Below are 15,932 nucleotides of genomic sequence, written 5' to 3' on the forward strand. Positions count from 1 at the left end.
GGGCACATGCCTGGATTGGGGGCTAGATCCCCAGTAGAGGGCGTGCGGGAGGCAGCTGTTGATGTTTCTCTCTCATCAATGTTTCTATCTCTCTCTCCTTCTCCCTTCCTATCTCTCTAAAATCAATAAAAACATATAAACATAAAAAATTTTAAAAAGAGTGGAAAAGTAAGACTGAGCCAGGACTGAGGATAGTAGGCCCCAAGCCTGTCATGAACTAGGCTGGGTTAGTGGGTCAATGGGTCCTACTGTTGGAAATGTAAATGGTGCCATCACTATAGGGAGAGAAACCTACAGTATCTGGCCTAGTCCCACAATGTCACATCCAGGAACCCACATTGGGAAGCACAGGTAGATGAGATGACACTGTACCATTGTGACTGGAACAATGAAAATGTCCATCAGGAAGTGAGTGGGTCATTGAAGTGACCCAGGTCCATGTGTATCAATATCAAGCACCTACTGAGGAAGAAAAGGCAAATTACAAAGTAATGCAGGCTTATACCGTTAGGAAAAAAACCGAACAAACAAACAAAATAAACTGGGGGGTGGGGGGGCAGCGCACCCACTTCATATACCCATGTGTATAAAAATGAAACCACAAATAAGGAAAATACACTCCAAATTCATAGCAGTGATTATTTTGGGGGAGGAGCAAGTGGCAGAGGCTGGTCAAAAGAGCCTTAGCCTTACCTATACTATTCTAACCTTTAAAAAAGAAGAATCAATTCACTTACTATTAATATACTCTTTAAGACAATATACAGTGTGGAAAAACCTAGAAGCAAATATGCTGAAATACTAATAATAATCAATTATGGGTGGTGGGAATATTGGGCATCTTTTTGAACTGTTTAATTTCTTCTTATTTTTCAAATATACCATATCTGTATAGAAATGAGACCAAACCTAAAACCAAAGGCAAAAAATCTTTGTCCCTGACACCCCAGGAATGGGGCTCTGTGGTGAGCAAACAGGCCGGGGTCTGGCAGGGCCAGGCCCAGGGTCAGCAGGCTGCCACGGCCTTTTGAACCTCAGTTCTTCACCTCTTGGACCTCCCAAGAGGCAGGTCGCCACTGCTTTGCTCTCATAGCACCCCCCCCCCCATTAGCCCTTGTATTTCCCACAGACTAGCTTTGCCTCAGCCCTGGACCCCACACTGTAGCCCAAACAGTCTCCCAAACAGGACACACAGGAGAGTATCTGGCCGATGAAGGGCCTAAAGCCAGAGGGGGCTAAATTCCCCCTGCCTTGCCCAAGCCATCAGGAGGCACCCACCTGCCACAGAAATGAATTCAAGGCCCCGATCGCACTGAGACCCATCTTCCCTTGCTCTGTATCCGCCTGGTGCACACACATTCCAGACATGCAGGTGCACACACCTCAGTGGCCTGGGCCTTGGCGGAAGGTGGGGCGAGTCGTGGAATTTCCCCAAGTGGCATCTAATGAATGGAAAACATTTTAATGCCCTTACTCCCAAGCTCGGGGCTGGAGGCAGTGAGAAGTCCCGACTGACAACCATCTGTGGAGTCACTTGGGGAAGTGACCGCTCTCTCCCCTCAGCCTTTCCATCTGCAAAAAGGACATTGAAAAGTTTGTCCCTTGCAGAAAAAGAAGATGCAGTGAGCAATTTACTACCCTTTTTAGTGTCTTAGAAAAGAGGAGCGATAAAAGAACAAGAAAAAAGAAAAAGAAAGAAAAAAGAAAGCAGGAGCGATCGATCGCACAGGCCCATTAATAACGGGGTGAGATCCCCTCCTGTCTTCCTGTAAGTCAGTGTGGGGGGATCAGTGGTGGCCAGATGACATCTGTGTGAACTAAGGGACCCCCATCAAGCTCCTTCCTAGGATGGGAGAGGGCAATGACGCAGCCCTCAAACCACCCACCCCATGGCCAGCTGCCCATCCAGCCCATTCCTGGGATCCCTGGTTCAGCTTGTCTTTCTCCCAGTCATTCCTTAGCAGAGGAAACTAAGCACAGGGGTTTATAAGAATGAGACCAAAAAGATCATTCATATTCCCACCACCCATAATTGATTATTATTAATATTTCAGCATTTATTCCTTCATTTGTTCACATATACACACACCATTGATTTAGGTACCCACCACGTTCCGGCCCTGTGTGGGGCACTGGGAACATTTCCAGGAATGGAATGAGTGAGATGCCACCCCTGACCTTACAGGGCTTGGAACCTATTAGGCGAGATGGACACAGAGATTAGTGACCTCAGGATAGAGTGGTAGCGTAGCGGTTTGCCCCTGGTGACAGGGAACCACAGATGAGGGGCACCAATTCCAGTTAGAGGAGTAGATACTTGGGGGAGGGAAGAGGGAAATAGAATCAATACACTTAGGGAAGGATTGTATTCTAGGACCTGCAAATGGGTACATCTGACCAGATTTATTAAATATTTCTCTACTCTCTTCTAATACTTAAGTCAGATCGCACAAGAACAATGATCTAGCCCAGAACCTAGCCCAGCATTTTGCAGGTACTGAATGTATTTGTGTGGGCTTGTTTGACTACAAATGTGTTTCAAAAATCTAATGGTTCTCTCAAGGCAAAAAGTCTTTTGTAAAGACAGAGTTCAGAAGGACTGTGATGTTTGGACCTTAACTGTTTTTTAAACTTAGCCTCTGCCTGCTTTCTTTTTGCCTCCATCTGATTGGTCTTAGACTCTGAGGTCCCATAGGCCTGAGTTGTTTGCACGGCTGGACTTCGGGGTAAGAAGGGCCAGTTGAGGATGGGGTAGGGGTTGAGAGGATTTTGTACACTCTAAGGTGCTATTCTCTCCCACTGCCATCAGGTCATTTTTGCCAATTGGAAAACTTCAAAAATAACCTAAACCCTTCAGCACCATGAGCCCTCACTTGCAACGATGCAGAAATGCCCACAGCTCAGAAAACTGAGGTCAAGTCCAAGGAGAAGAGAGTGAATCCTGCAGAGAGAAGGAGTGATGGGGCTGTCCTGAGGTGGGGGTTTGCCACAGGTGGGGCTTGGCTGCAGAACTCTTAGCCCCAGGCTGACCTGGCCCTACCTGTAACAGCTAGACCGCCCAGGCTGGCATGGCCAAGGCCTTCGTGAGAAGTGGGAGAAGCAGTCAGGCTATTAGTTCATTCTGGCAGTGCCCTGTTCACTTCACAGGCTGCGGGCTCCAGGACACCAGGCCCCAGGAGAAGAATGTCTTAGTCCCACTGTCTTATCCATTGGGGCTTATGAACAACAAGATTTTATCTCTCACAGTGCTGAAGGCTGGAAGTCCAAGATCAAGGTACCAGCAGATGTTGCGTCTGGGTAGAGCCCACTTCCAGGTAAATAGCTGGTGCTTCTCTCTGTGTCCTCACCTGGTGGAAGGGGAGAGGGAGCTCTCTGTGGTCTCTTTATGAAGCACTAATTCCATTCCCAAGGGCTTCACCCTCAAGACCTAATCACCTTCCCAAGGCCCCATTCTCCTAAGAGCTTAGGATTTCAACATATGAATTATTTTTTCGGGGGGGGGGGCATATTCAGACCATAGCACCCATTCTGAACAGTTTCCTTCCTTTCTCTTTTCTTCCTTTCCTCCTCCTCCTCCTTTTTATTCTCCCCTCCACTTGCTTCCTCCCTCCTCCCTCTCTCTCCCTTACACTCTCTTTCCTTTTCATAAGCCTATGGCATCATCCCCAACAACCATTTTCAACGAGGGCTGATTCTGCTTGCTAAACACTTCGATCTGATCAGGAAACACGAACCTGAAAGCGATTCATCAGGGGGTCCTGCAGACGTGATTTCCCTATGCGTTCATCAGTTTGTTATCTGTATCTTGTTTCTCTCATCCCAGAGTGCATTAAATAAGTCCTGCTCTGTGTGCCCGCATTTATTTTTCTCTCCCTGTCTGCCGCCAGTTCTCTCTGGGAACCAGGAACAGTCATAGTCATAAGATGTTAGTCAGCACAATGGCAGCCGACCGTGCCGGAGAGGCTGGCTGCATCCCCGCCGGGGAGCACTGAGTCTGTGCCTGGAACCTGTGGCCGACCCGCGGGGTGTGTTTGTCTGCTCCGTGCTCCAGCCTGTTTTCCTGGTGTCAGATTCCAAACAGAGCTACCTCGTGTTCAAAGAAGATAAATAAGGCAGCTGAGGTATTTGGAAACCCTGCCGGCTTGATTGTTTAATATTTGCTCACGCTGTGCATTAGGCTAGAATGAGACTCAAGCACGCCCCATTTCAGGTTGTGCACAATTGAAGACCCAGTTGGTTCACAAGACATAAGAAACATCATTTATCAGGTGGCTACTCTGTGCCAAACCCACGTCAGGCATTTCATAGGCATTAATTCAAATCCTCACAACAACCCATAGTGGGGGTATTGCTACCCCCAATATATGGGCGAGGAAATCGAGGCTCAAAAGGGTTAGATAGTTGCCTGAGACAGGCCGATAACAGTGACAGAGCCGGAAATTGACCCAAGCTCCCCAAAGCCTGACTGGAGTAATGTAATAATACAGTTGACCCTTGGTCAACATGGGTTCGAGCTGCACAGGTCCGTCCGTCCACTTATAGGCAGATTTGTTTTCAATAAATACTGTAAAAGTATGTTATCCTCCTTATGATTTTCTTAATAACGTTTTCTTTTCTCTAGCTTACTCTATTGTAAGAATACCGTGTGTACTACACGAACATACAAAATATGCATTAATCAAGTGTGTGTTCCTGTCAACAGCAGGCTATTAGTAGTTACGTTTTGAGGGAATCAAAAGTTATACTAGGATTTTTGACTGTGAGAGGGGTTGACGCCCCTAATCCCCTCCCCCCCCCCCATGTTGTTCAAGTCAACTATACTTTCTTTCCACCTCAATCACTGGTTAAGATGGGGTGGGGGGAAAAGGGTGTATTCCATTTATTTTAACATCTATGGGGGAAGTTGTTTTGAGTTGATTTTAAGAGAGCAGCTAAGTAAAAGGGAGATTCTGCTTCCAGTTAGGCAGTTGTGTACATGGGGTAGAATTTCTGGAAGGGGGCTGAATATGAAGATCCACAGAGCAGCTTCCCCTAAAACCCCTTCCCAGTGCTCTCTGTGTGATGGATGACAAGCACGCGTTATCTTCCATGACCTGGTCTTGATCCTGCCTCTAAAGCCCATGGTTATGGTCTAGGTTTCCTTAGTGATAGAATGATCAGGTTCCACTTCATCCCTGTTTGTGACATTTCTCCTCCTGACACCCATCTCTAGCCTAAAGTATCATCAAAGACTGGCTGGTGAAAATGAACTCATTAGCAGCAGCTGTTGGCTCAACCACTAGGAGCGCTATTGAGTTCATAAAGCAGTTGGGCATCTGTTCACTTTCATAAGGGGTTGAGTTCTACTGGAGATCCTAGACTTCCTCATTCTGTCTTCTGGTCTAGGACCACGTGACCTCATCTCCCCCATCCCACCCACAGAACTTAAAGCAGGGCAGAGAACAAGCAGGAGCTCCCCCAGGATATGGGGGTGCAGCCTTGTTCATGAGTGTCTCACCTGTGAATTCTCACCTCAGCCTCAGGGCAAGCCCACCAGACTCTTTCTCTCTGTCCAGTTGGCCTTGATCTCTTGCTACCTCAGACTTTCAGTATCTGCCAGATCCTCCCACTTTGCAGTTTCTGGTCCTGCCTCCTGGCCCCGCCCAGCAATTCAGTGGGTGGGGAGCATCCTGGAATCGTGGGTCAGAAGATGCCAGAGCTTGGCTTCCTCGTGCCAGTGATGAGGAAACCATCCATCGGGGAAAGTGATTTGACAAAGGTCTAATTAGTAACAGAGCCTGGTCTGGAACTTGGATCTCCTGTTTCCTACCCAGGGCTGTTTCCATTGTTCAAAGGAGCCCGGTTCTATGGGTGAGATGATGCTTGGAAGAATCTAGGAGGTTCTCCATCACCCAGCAGGGCTGCTTCACTTTAGTCATTAGTGGCATCATTTCTGATTTCCTTCAAATGCTTTGCATGCCTCCTTCCAGTTGCCACCAGTATGTGCTGGGCCTGGGCCTGGAAATACTCTCTGCAGCCTCTTCCAGATGCTTATTCCTTCAAGTGTCCACAAGATAAAAGGGCGAACTCTGTGGGAGTTGCTGGGATGCCATGATGGAGAGGAGAGAGATTCGCATGGCAATAGCTCATGTCTGTGTGCTGTGTACAGTGTTTTTGCTTCTTTTTTTTATTTATTTAAAACTGCTTTCAGAGAGAGGAAGGGAGAGGGAAAGAGAGAGAGAAACATCAATGATGAAAGAGAATCATTGATTGGCTGCCTCCTGCACGCCCCACACTGGGGATCAAGCCTGCAACCTGGGCATGTGCCCTGACTAGGAATCAAACAGTGACATCCTGGTTCATGGGTCAAGACTCAACCACTGAACCACACCAGCCGGGCAGTGTCTTTTGCTTCTTAAACAAACCAGCAAGCCAGGACCACAATCAGGCCCACCCTAACATTGGAGAGGTCCAAAGCAAGTGCACAAACGCAGGCCCACATGCCATGTGTCTAAATATTTGAGAGTTGTAAATCAAGCTAACAAACGGTTAAGCAATGTTTGTTCTTTCCTCTTGCCTTGACAAATATACCTTTATAACAACCTCAAAGGCAGGTTATAATTCTGCATCCTTGAACCCTGGAACTTGTAGGGTCAGGAGAAGTGAGGCCTCAGCCCTGCCCATGGCCCTCCCTCTTTCTCCTTCCACCTGAGGGCCCTGTGGGAGAATGCAACCTTCTCCCACACTCCACAGATAATAGGTCTGCACAGGCCTGAATGCGGGCCCCTTGGCCGGAATATTTCCAGGCCCTGATCCTTGGAGCACGGTGTAGAAGAAAAGGAGTGATCGGTGAGTGGGCATGTCGCACAGCCACCTTACCTTAAGGAAGCCCAGGCCCCCTTACCCATGTATACAAACAGTATCATTAAAATTATTTCCATTTTATAGATGAAGTAGCTTCCACTCAGAAAACTTGCATGACTTCTTACAGGCACACACCAGTAGCCAGAAGAGTCAGGACTCGAACCTGGGTCAGCCTACCTCCAGATCCCCTGCTGTGCCCCCTCACAGTGCTACATTTCCCATTGTCCCACTGGAAACTCAGTGAGCCCCATCTTGCTGTGGGTCTGGACTTCCATCGCCTCTCACCGCTGGTGAAATGGATGCATCCTCTTTATTGGTCTCCTTGCCTCCTGCCTTGTCCCCTTATCCATCCAGCTTCTCTGAGATATAAAAGCCATGACATGTTCCCTTCTTCACCCCTCACCTTCAGGGTCACGTCCACAGACCTTACCTTGGTCCATCACACCCTCTTGCACTCTTCTTCTCAGCCACGCCGAATCCCTCTCTGTCTTCAACTTGCTCTTGCCAATGCTATTTCCTCTCCTGCCACGCTCTCCCTCAGGCCTCCCCAGCGCCTCTCCCAGCCAGCTCCCACTCATCCCCCTCATTTGGGCTCAGATGGCAGCTGTCACCTTCTTAACTCCAATTCCAAGGTGGCTGCTTTTTAAATGATCTTTCTACACTAATAAGCCGCAGGCACCATATCCCCATGCTTAGCACCAGGTGGCACAGAGCGAGCCACCCATACTGCTCATTGAACTAATGGGTTCCCTACAAGATGGGAGCCTTCTGTGATTCAGCCTGATTCAGCCCCTCCTGAGAGATAAGGGCAGAGAAAAGCCATTCCTGACGCCAGCAGCAGTGCCAAATGACAAACGTTTCCTGGATCCTCTTGAAACGCTGGGCCCCGGAATGGAAAAGTCTCTCTCAAAGGCAGATTAGAAGCTAGTGGACTCCGGCCCAGGACTGTGAGTTCTAATTGCTCCCTGAAGCAGGGGAGGGTGTCACCCCCCCTCCATGTCCTACGTATAATAGAGCCAATCAGAAATATATTTCCTCCTCCTCTCATTCAGTCAATAGGGACCAAATTTTAATCACCAGGAAGGATAGCCAGGAGCCTTAGACAATGGAGTTTGCCCTTGAGTAGCTTAAAAACTCTGGTGGGAACTGGGAAGACTAATTTAGAGAGTGCTTTGTGCTGTGGGAGTGACAGGAAGGCAGAGACCCAACCCAGCTGTGCATTCTCTGTGTTCCTTTGGGGGAAGACGAGTCCTTACAATGGTCTATGCATGGGATCTGCTCCAGCACCCCCACCCTGCCACCTTTTAGCATCATCTCCCACAGCCCTCATCTCTCCCCTGCTCGCTGCACTCCAATGTGAGGCCCCTTGCTCTTCCTTGCTTGCAACAGGCATGCTTTGCACTAGCTGGTCCCTCTGCCTGGAACAGCCTTCCCCCAAATACCTCATAACCAACTCCCACATCTTCACAGCTTTGCCCAAACATCACCTTATTAATCAGGTCATCCCTGACCACCGAGCATGGCTCAAGCACACTGTGGTCACTGAGGCTGCCCTGGCTATTTTTTTGGGTGGGGGGCGGGGAGGACTGCAGGGTTAGTGTGATGCAGTATGAAGGGCCCTAGACTCAAAGCCAGACAGCCCTGGGAGCCCTGCCACTACTAGCCGTGTGAGTAAGCCCCCAAACTTCTTCAAGCTTAGCGTCCTCCTAGGTAAGATAAAATAAATGTTTCTTTTGTTTTTGTTAATCTTCACCCTAGGATATATTCTCTTTTTTTGTTGTTATTAATCCTCATCTAAGGATATTTTCCATTGATTTTTAGAGAGAGTGGAAAGGAGGGGAGAAGAGACAGAGAGAAACACCTATGTGAGACAGACACATTTTGATTGGTTTTCTTCCACATGCACCTCGACCAGGGCTGGGGATCAAGCTGCAACTGGTACCTGGCCTTGACCGGAATTGAGCCCAGGACCCTTCAGTCTGTGGGCTGACACTCTATCTATTGAGCCAAACTGGCTAGGGCAGGATATTGTTTCCACTGATTTTTAGAGAGAGTGGAAGTGGGGGTGGGGGGGGGGTGGCGAGGGGAAACACAGAGAGAGAAACATTGATGTGATAGAGACACATCAATTGGTTGCCTTCTGTACTTGGGGATCGAGCCTGCAACTGAGGTACAGATACGTGCCCTTGTCCAGAATCAATCCTGTGACCCTTGAGTCCACAGGAAGACGCTCTAACCACTGAGAAAACTGGCTAGGTCAGGAAAACGTTTCTTGACTCCCTTATTTCACAGGATTTCTATAGGTCCAAAGGAGACCATGTTCACTCGTCTTGGGACCAATGGAAAGGAAACTGCTCTGTAACCTGTAAAGTGCTGTGCTCCTGTCAGTGAGGCGGCTGTTGGCCGACATATGCATTCACTAAAATGGTCCAGATGCCTGGGCCAGCCATCTCACACAACATTACATCTTAAAAATCAAATTGGATCAATAGGGCTGATCCAAAAGGCAGCTCTACAACCAGTTTGTTGTCACCAAGTCCAGACTCATGGGCTTGACCCAGTATTCCCTGGTCCAAAGGGCCAGCTGGAGGGGAAGAGTCCCCAGGTGGCCCCGTGGCTCTGGGCCCGGGGATACCTCCACCCATCACTGGGCTCCTGTCCAGCCTCACATATAAATGGCAGCTCCACACAAAGCAGCAGGCATCAGCTACCCCAAACACAGGGCCATCTTTTCTTTGTAATAGTGTTTTTGAAGTTGCCAGTGACAGAAACTATTCATTGTAGAAAACATAGAACATTAATAGAAGTCTATAGAAGAAATTTTAAATCTCTGTTATCCTGCCACCCAGAGATAACCACAGCTAATATTTATATATACCCTCCCAATCTTTTTTCTGCACATTTAGAGGAATTAGATATTGGAATTAAACTTTCCACAATGTTTTGCTTACTTAGACATTTGGTGTTCCAGTCTTATTTACTTAGCATGAAATCATTAGCATTTTCCTATGCCATCAAATATTTTTTTTGAAAACATTATTTGTATGGCCATATACTAGCCTATGCTAGAGTTCTACCAAGAACTCATTCAGCACTGCATCTGCTTAGAGTGAGACTATTCCAACAGAAACCCAGCTTCCTCTTCTTCCTCTTCCTTCCCTCGCTGGCTCTCCTGGTCCCCATCACTGACCACCCCCCTAACCAGGCAAATGCCAGGCAGAAAGGGAGGCATGAGGGTAAGACCTGCCCCTGCCCTGGGCAGGTTATCAATGTGAAGAAGGAAGACAATGCATCCACAGGAAAGCAGCACCAGGAGCCGAGGCCACATGAGGGGCGAGGAGGCTGAAGATGGGAGAAAGCACTTCCAGATGGGCTGGAATGGCTCCACCAAGAAGACATTGGAGCACCACCACATGCTGGGGCCAGATCACACTGACGAGCAGTACTCAGCACAGGGCAGTGTGGCCAGGGACAGCCCCCCACAGGAGGAAGCCAAGTCCCCAAGTCTGAACCCAGCCTTCAACTTGCAAACGTGGTTCCTGCCACCCGGAGCCTACAGCCTCGAAGGGGACAGATACCAATCAAATAACCTCACCGAAAAAGATAAGATGACAGCTCGTCCATGAAGGAGAGGTCGGTGAGGCTATAAGGACATGTGACCTGGGGTTCTCTCAGGAGGCAGGAGTTGGGTCAGCCCTGTGTGGGAGGAGCAGGTGTGTAAAAGGACCCGGAAGAGCGTCTGTCTGGAGAGCAGAACATCAAGGCAAGGCGCAAGGCAGGCCCAGTGGGCGGAGCTGGACCACGCAGGCCTGATGGGCCTCGCTGGGTTTTAATGGCTGGATTTTAATCCCCGAGGAATGGGAGCTGTTGGGAGGCTTTAGGCAGGAAGATGCCAGGGTCAGATTTGCATTTCAAAGAATTTGTTCTGGCTGTGGAGGAATAATTGGCTCAGGGGGAGGCAGGTGGGGAGCCAAGAGTGGGCGCAGGCATCAATAAGAGGCTGTTGCTGGAGGTGGGGCAAGCGGTGGTGCCTTGGGCCAGGGCAGAGGCAGAGGGGATGGAAGAAGTGGAGGATTGGATCACTGTTTAGGAGCTGGAATCAAAAGGTTGGGTGGGTGCTGTGACTCTCCCGAAGACGCCTGTTCAAGTAGACTTGCTAGCTTGGAAGCATTACCCCGTTAGCATGAAGAGGTGCTCACATTAGCAGGGTGCCTCCTTAGGCAAGTTCCATTAGCGGAGGTGCTAATGAAGGGGGAAAGGAAGTGGGTCAAGGGCCCTGACGGGGAGAAGTAGTGAAGGACACAGGCACCAGGGGGCAGCACAAGGGTCTCGGGAATCAGCCAGTGGTCCCAGGAGGAGGCGGAGCCCAAGGGTCCGGACTGGAGAACCCTGTCTGCTGTCACATGCTGGGGGTGGAAATGGCCGGGGAGAGGTCAATGTGGGGGGGGGGGGGAGGAGACATATGTAATACTGTAATCAATAAAGAATTTTTAAAAAAAAGATTGAGCCAGGATGGGGCTGCCCTGGCGTCTGTCTTGTGTCCTAGGTACCTGGAGCTCTAGGCTCTGGCGGAGCAGCAGCTAGATTTAGAATATAACCACCTCTAGTGGATGACACAGCACATAGTATTATATGCCATGAGGCACCCTGTGGTTAGTGGGGGGAACACATGCTTGGGGGCAGGTCCCTCGAACTACTCCCGGCTGGTCTAGGAGACAGACCTGGAAGAACGTCTGTTTTCCGTCCCACTTCTGGTTTCTACTTGGCCTCTCTGAGCCTCCGTCTCCTCACCTGTAGCTGGAAATGCCCCCTCTGCCTGCTGGGCATTTCACTGACAGTGGGGCACAGGATAGGCACTGGGTAGTGGGAGTTGCTGCTGACAGTCTGAACTCCAGCCGCTGGTGGGTGGAGTGTGAGCTCTGGGCTTGGCGGTGCCCGACGGGGGTTCTGCCCCCTCCACGCAGGCAAATTGCTGACAGTGGCAAAGCCACGTTGCCATGCTTATGGGAACATTGCTTAGGTTTCGAGTTAAAAACAAAAAAAGAAAAGGATATTTGGATTTGGTTTCGTCTAGGCTAGGGTTTGGCAAATGCGTGTGGCGGGGCGGCCGCTCTGGTCCAGGTCTGGGCGGGGAACGTGCAACTAGCGGGGCGTTAGGACCCGGTGCGCGTCTCCCGACCCCGCGCGCCCAGGTCCCGGAGCCGCGGGAGGAGAGGCTTGAATGGGAGGCTGGAGGGGATCCGGCTGAAAGGGCTGCCCGCGGAATAGCTCTGCCGTCGCCAGGCAACCGCCCTGACGCAACGAAAAAAAAAAAAAAAGTCCCTTAAAAAAAAAAAAGAATAGTGCTGAGATTCACGAGCACGAGATTCACGAGCACGAGTGAAAGAGAGGCAGGAGCCGGCTTAGCCCCCGAGGCCGGGCCAGAGGCTGCAGTTGGAGGCGGGGACCTCGGTGACACCCCTGGAAGGGGCCTCTGAGCACCCCGGAAGGTGGGTTTGCGGCCGGGGCGGAGGCGATCCCAGGGCTGGGAATCGGGTTGGGGGATGTGGCTGTGGCCGGCGGTGCGGGCCGGGAGGGGGCTCGGGGCGCGCAGGTCTCCCGGGCGGCAGGGGCGGGAAGCAGCCTGCCTGGATCTGCGGGGAACACCGATCTCAGGGCGCTGTAAGGGCACACCCCACCTCACCCGCCTCTGGGACTCTTCCCTCGGGGGGCGTGGGACAAGTGGCTGGACTCCGTCTCCCAAATCGCAGCTGGCCACCTCCAGGGTTAAGATCTGCGTGGAGATTTGGGGTACCGGGTCTGAGAGGGAGGAGCCCCACTCAGCCTCTCCAGACCGCTGGTCATCTCCAAGGCTACCCTGTCCCTTCTGTCTACTTCAGACTCAGTGACAAAGTTCCTGCCCCGAGCTGCATTTGTAACTCAGGAGACATGACCAACCCACCGAGGGCGCTTGGGCCCAAGGGTGCTCTGTAGGGCTGAGGCCCATGTGATCAGAGGGAAATGCACAGCCCAAAGGGCCCGCAGGAATGAGCAGGCCAGCCCCGAGGTTGGGTCGCTGGGAGAGGGCAGGAAGTTCTGTAGTCCCTGGGAGTGAACAGGTGTCTCCTCCCATCAAGGCAGGTGGGATGTTCTGCTTTAAAACACACACACACACACACACACACACACACACACACACACAACCCCCTATTGCCTGCATCTGGTTTTCATTCGCCTTGGTGTGTGTGGTTCCTCCTGAGAAGGTCTGGTAGGCAGGTTGGTTTCCACGAACTCCCAGCCATTCCTGGTGAGTCTCAGGTGGGATGAGCCCAGGTTCCCATCCACAGGGCCATCCCCAAAGTGCTCAGGGAGGCCAGGCTCTGAAGCAGCTTCCCTTCTGACCTAGGCAGTCCTGCTGCCCACCAGGCACAGATGGGGAGTGCAGAGTGTAGGCAAAGTCCTGGGAGAGCAGAGGTGGCGCGCACCTCTGGCCTGACCCCATCCTCAGGGTGGGAGCTGCTGCCAGCATGTCTGAGGGGCTTGGCAAAGCACCCACGGGCTGTATTTAGAGGGGAAAGATGACAGCTCTTCTGTCCTGAGTGCATTTACCAGCCAGGCACTGCTTGAGATGCCTTCACATCTGTTGGTCATTTTATCTTCACAATTGTCCTTCCAGGGGACATACTATCCCCGTTTTGCCAACCAGGCTGGAGAAATTTAGTAACTTGGTGCAGTTCACGTGGCTGCTGAAGAGCAGAGAGAGTCATTCAACCTCGAGTGCCTGACTCCTAACTAAGACAGTGCCCTTAAAGGATGGCTGCTTTAGCAGATCCCAGGAAAGAGACCTAGAGGGGGGGTGGAAGCCAGTCTCACCCAGAGCTGTGTGACTGGCTCGTCCTGTGACCTGGGAAGGTTCTTGCCATCTCCAGAGACCCTGTGGAGCCAGGAAAGCCATTGCTGTATCAGGAGTCTGAAAGGCTCTGTAATCGGGCCTGGCTCGCTTCTGCCCTGCTGACCTGAAGCAGAGAGAAGGGTCCTCCTCCCCCCCCCCCTTTTTCCCCTTGCCCATCTGAAGACCCTCAAGTTCTCATGCACTTGTTCTCATCTCTCCTTGTTCTCCCAATTACATGCATGGATTTCCACTAGATTATCAGTCCCGCTCCCGTATTCACCAGCGTGGCCTCTAATAGGAACTCTGGCTGAGAAGTAAATTAAGGCAGAGCCTAAGAATTTCCTGAGGTAGATCCACAGAGCCCCAGGTCAACGAGGAAGAAACTGCTTGTTAGGCTGCTCACACACTGGGGTAGTTTTCCATAGGTAAATTTTGCTAGGGGAGAACTCCGTTGGCCCGATAACAGCATCTGGAATTCCCAGGACCCGCTGGGGGTGTGTTCTCCCCACAATGGCGCTTTGCTTGACTGGGAGGTTGAGCTATTTGCAAAGGTAGAAGATGAATGATAATCTGAGCAGCTTGCTCTCTGGCTTACAGACTAGGGGTGGGGGAGTCCTCACTCATGAATTGGAAACTCTTAAGGATTAACCAGGACGGCTCTTAAAATGCAAATGTAGCCTAGGATTTGGATAGGGGAGAGGAGTAAGGAGGGAAAGGCAAATTCTGAAGCAGACCTTGAAGGGGTGAGGATGCGTTGAATGAGGGCAGTGGGTACATGGGAGCAGGGTGAGACTGGAGGTGGGAAAGAGGCTCAGAAGGGGGGTGACATGTAAGCCTGGCTAACTTTCTGATCAGCCTGCAGAATGTGAGCTGCTGCAGAGGGTCAAGCTACCAACTTGAGTTGGGAAGGATACACATATGAGCTTCTCCATGGTTAGGAGAGTGGCCCTGGAGCATGAAAGCCCAGCACTTCCCCGTCTTTATCCTTCTTCTCCCCCAAGACACACATACTTCTCTCATTGATGAGGAAGGAAAAAAGGGAGAAGGGAGGTGGGCAAGAGGAGAACTTAGAGGCTTGGGCTGCCCCAAGCCCATCTTCTTTCCTCCTGAGTGCTGCCTGACCTTCCCACCCGCACCCTGCAACATGCTCACCCATGAAAAACTCCTTGGAGAAGGGAGTGCAAAGAGCAGCAGCCCATCTCCCAGTGGGCCCTGCCCATCAAGGAAGGGCTCTCCCATCTCTAGTGGTAGAAGGGTAGTGAGCTCTCCAGCATCAGGGGCCTCTTCACACCTGGGTCCCTGCCCAGCAGCCTTTGCAGAGCCCCAGGAAGGTGTGGAAGTTCAGTTTCTCCCAGGGTGCAGACTGAGCCCCATTTCTTCAAGGCAATTTTTCTAGTATTGCCAGAAATTCTCCTCGGATATTCTGGTCCAAGTGTGGGAGTTGGTAATGGGTCCCCAAAGACTTCCTCAGAGGGCCTGTCCTGTGGGAACTCGAAGGGAAGAACTGATTTTCCAGATACATCATGGGCCCAGACAGTGACCTCTGCCTCAGCCACAGTTTCAGGGTTTCTTGAAGACTGAGCAGCATTTCCTCATTCCAGAAAGCCAACAGAGCCTGTGAGTCTGACCCAGGGTGACCCGGAAGGCCAACTGGGGAGTTCTCAGGGGGATGAGTGCCGGGAGCCGGTCCATCCTTGCTGCTTGACACAGTCGCTGCAGGAAAGAAACATCTGCACAGCATATGTTTCAAGGGACCTGGCATATATAGCATATTGTTCTTAATATGTTTGCTCTCTTTAGGCCATGTGTTTTAACCAAGGTCACCTCTCCGAGAAAGGTTGTTTCCCCAGGTGGGGATTTTTCCCTGAGGTTAGGGAGGGGATACAACCCCTTAATTAAGTGCCAGGCGGGTAGTTAAGCTACATAATCTTTACTCCCTGGAATGGAGATAAGAAACGCCCTAACCTTTGTAATAGAAATTGACAGGATTAAAATCGGCTGGTATAAATACGGATGTAACAAGACAATAAACATCAGATCCTCATGAGATCCTCATCACATCCTCATCACATCTTCATCAGATCCTCATCACATCCTCATCAGCTCCTAACCAGAACCTAGACAGAGAACATGGCAAAAGATCCTGGACAGAACCTGGCTACAGAACTTCACTGGAGAACCTAGACAGAATATGGCAAAAGAACCTGGATAGAACCTG

The 15,932-nt window shown here is 50.7% G+C and overlaps 1 protein-coding gene across 1 annotated transcript in view; it reads left to right on the forward strand.

Annotated features, from left to right (window-relative positions):
- The first annotated feature begins 12,274 nt into the window (after nucleotides 1-12,274).
- The window catches only part of FAM167A (family with sequence similarity 167 member A), a 33,649-nt gene continuing 29,991 nt past the window's right edge, over nucleotides 12,275-15,932 (forward strand). The window contains exon 1 of the mRNA XM_014456812.2: nucleotides 12,275-12,332. The gene's annotated coding sequence lies outside the window, so the exon portion shown is untranslated. The remainder of the gene's footprint in view (nucleotides 12,333-15,932) is intronic.

The sequence above is a fragment of the Myotis lucifugus genome, unplaced genomic scaffold (genome assembly GCF_000147115.1).
Source record: "Myotis lucifugus unplaced genomic scaffold, Myoluc2.0 scaffold_1, whole genome shotgun sequence".
In the NCBI taxonomy this organism is placed as follows: Eukaryota; Metazoa; Chordata; class Mammalia; order Chiroptera; family Vespertilionidae; genus Myotis; species Myotis lucifugus.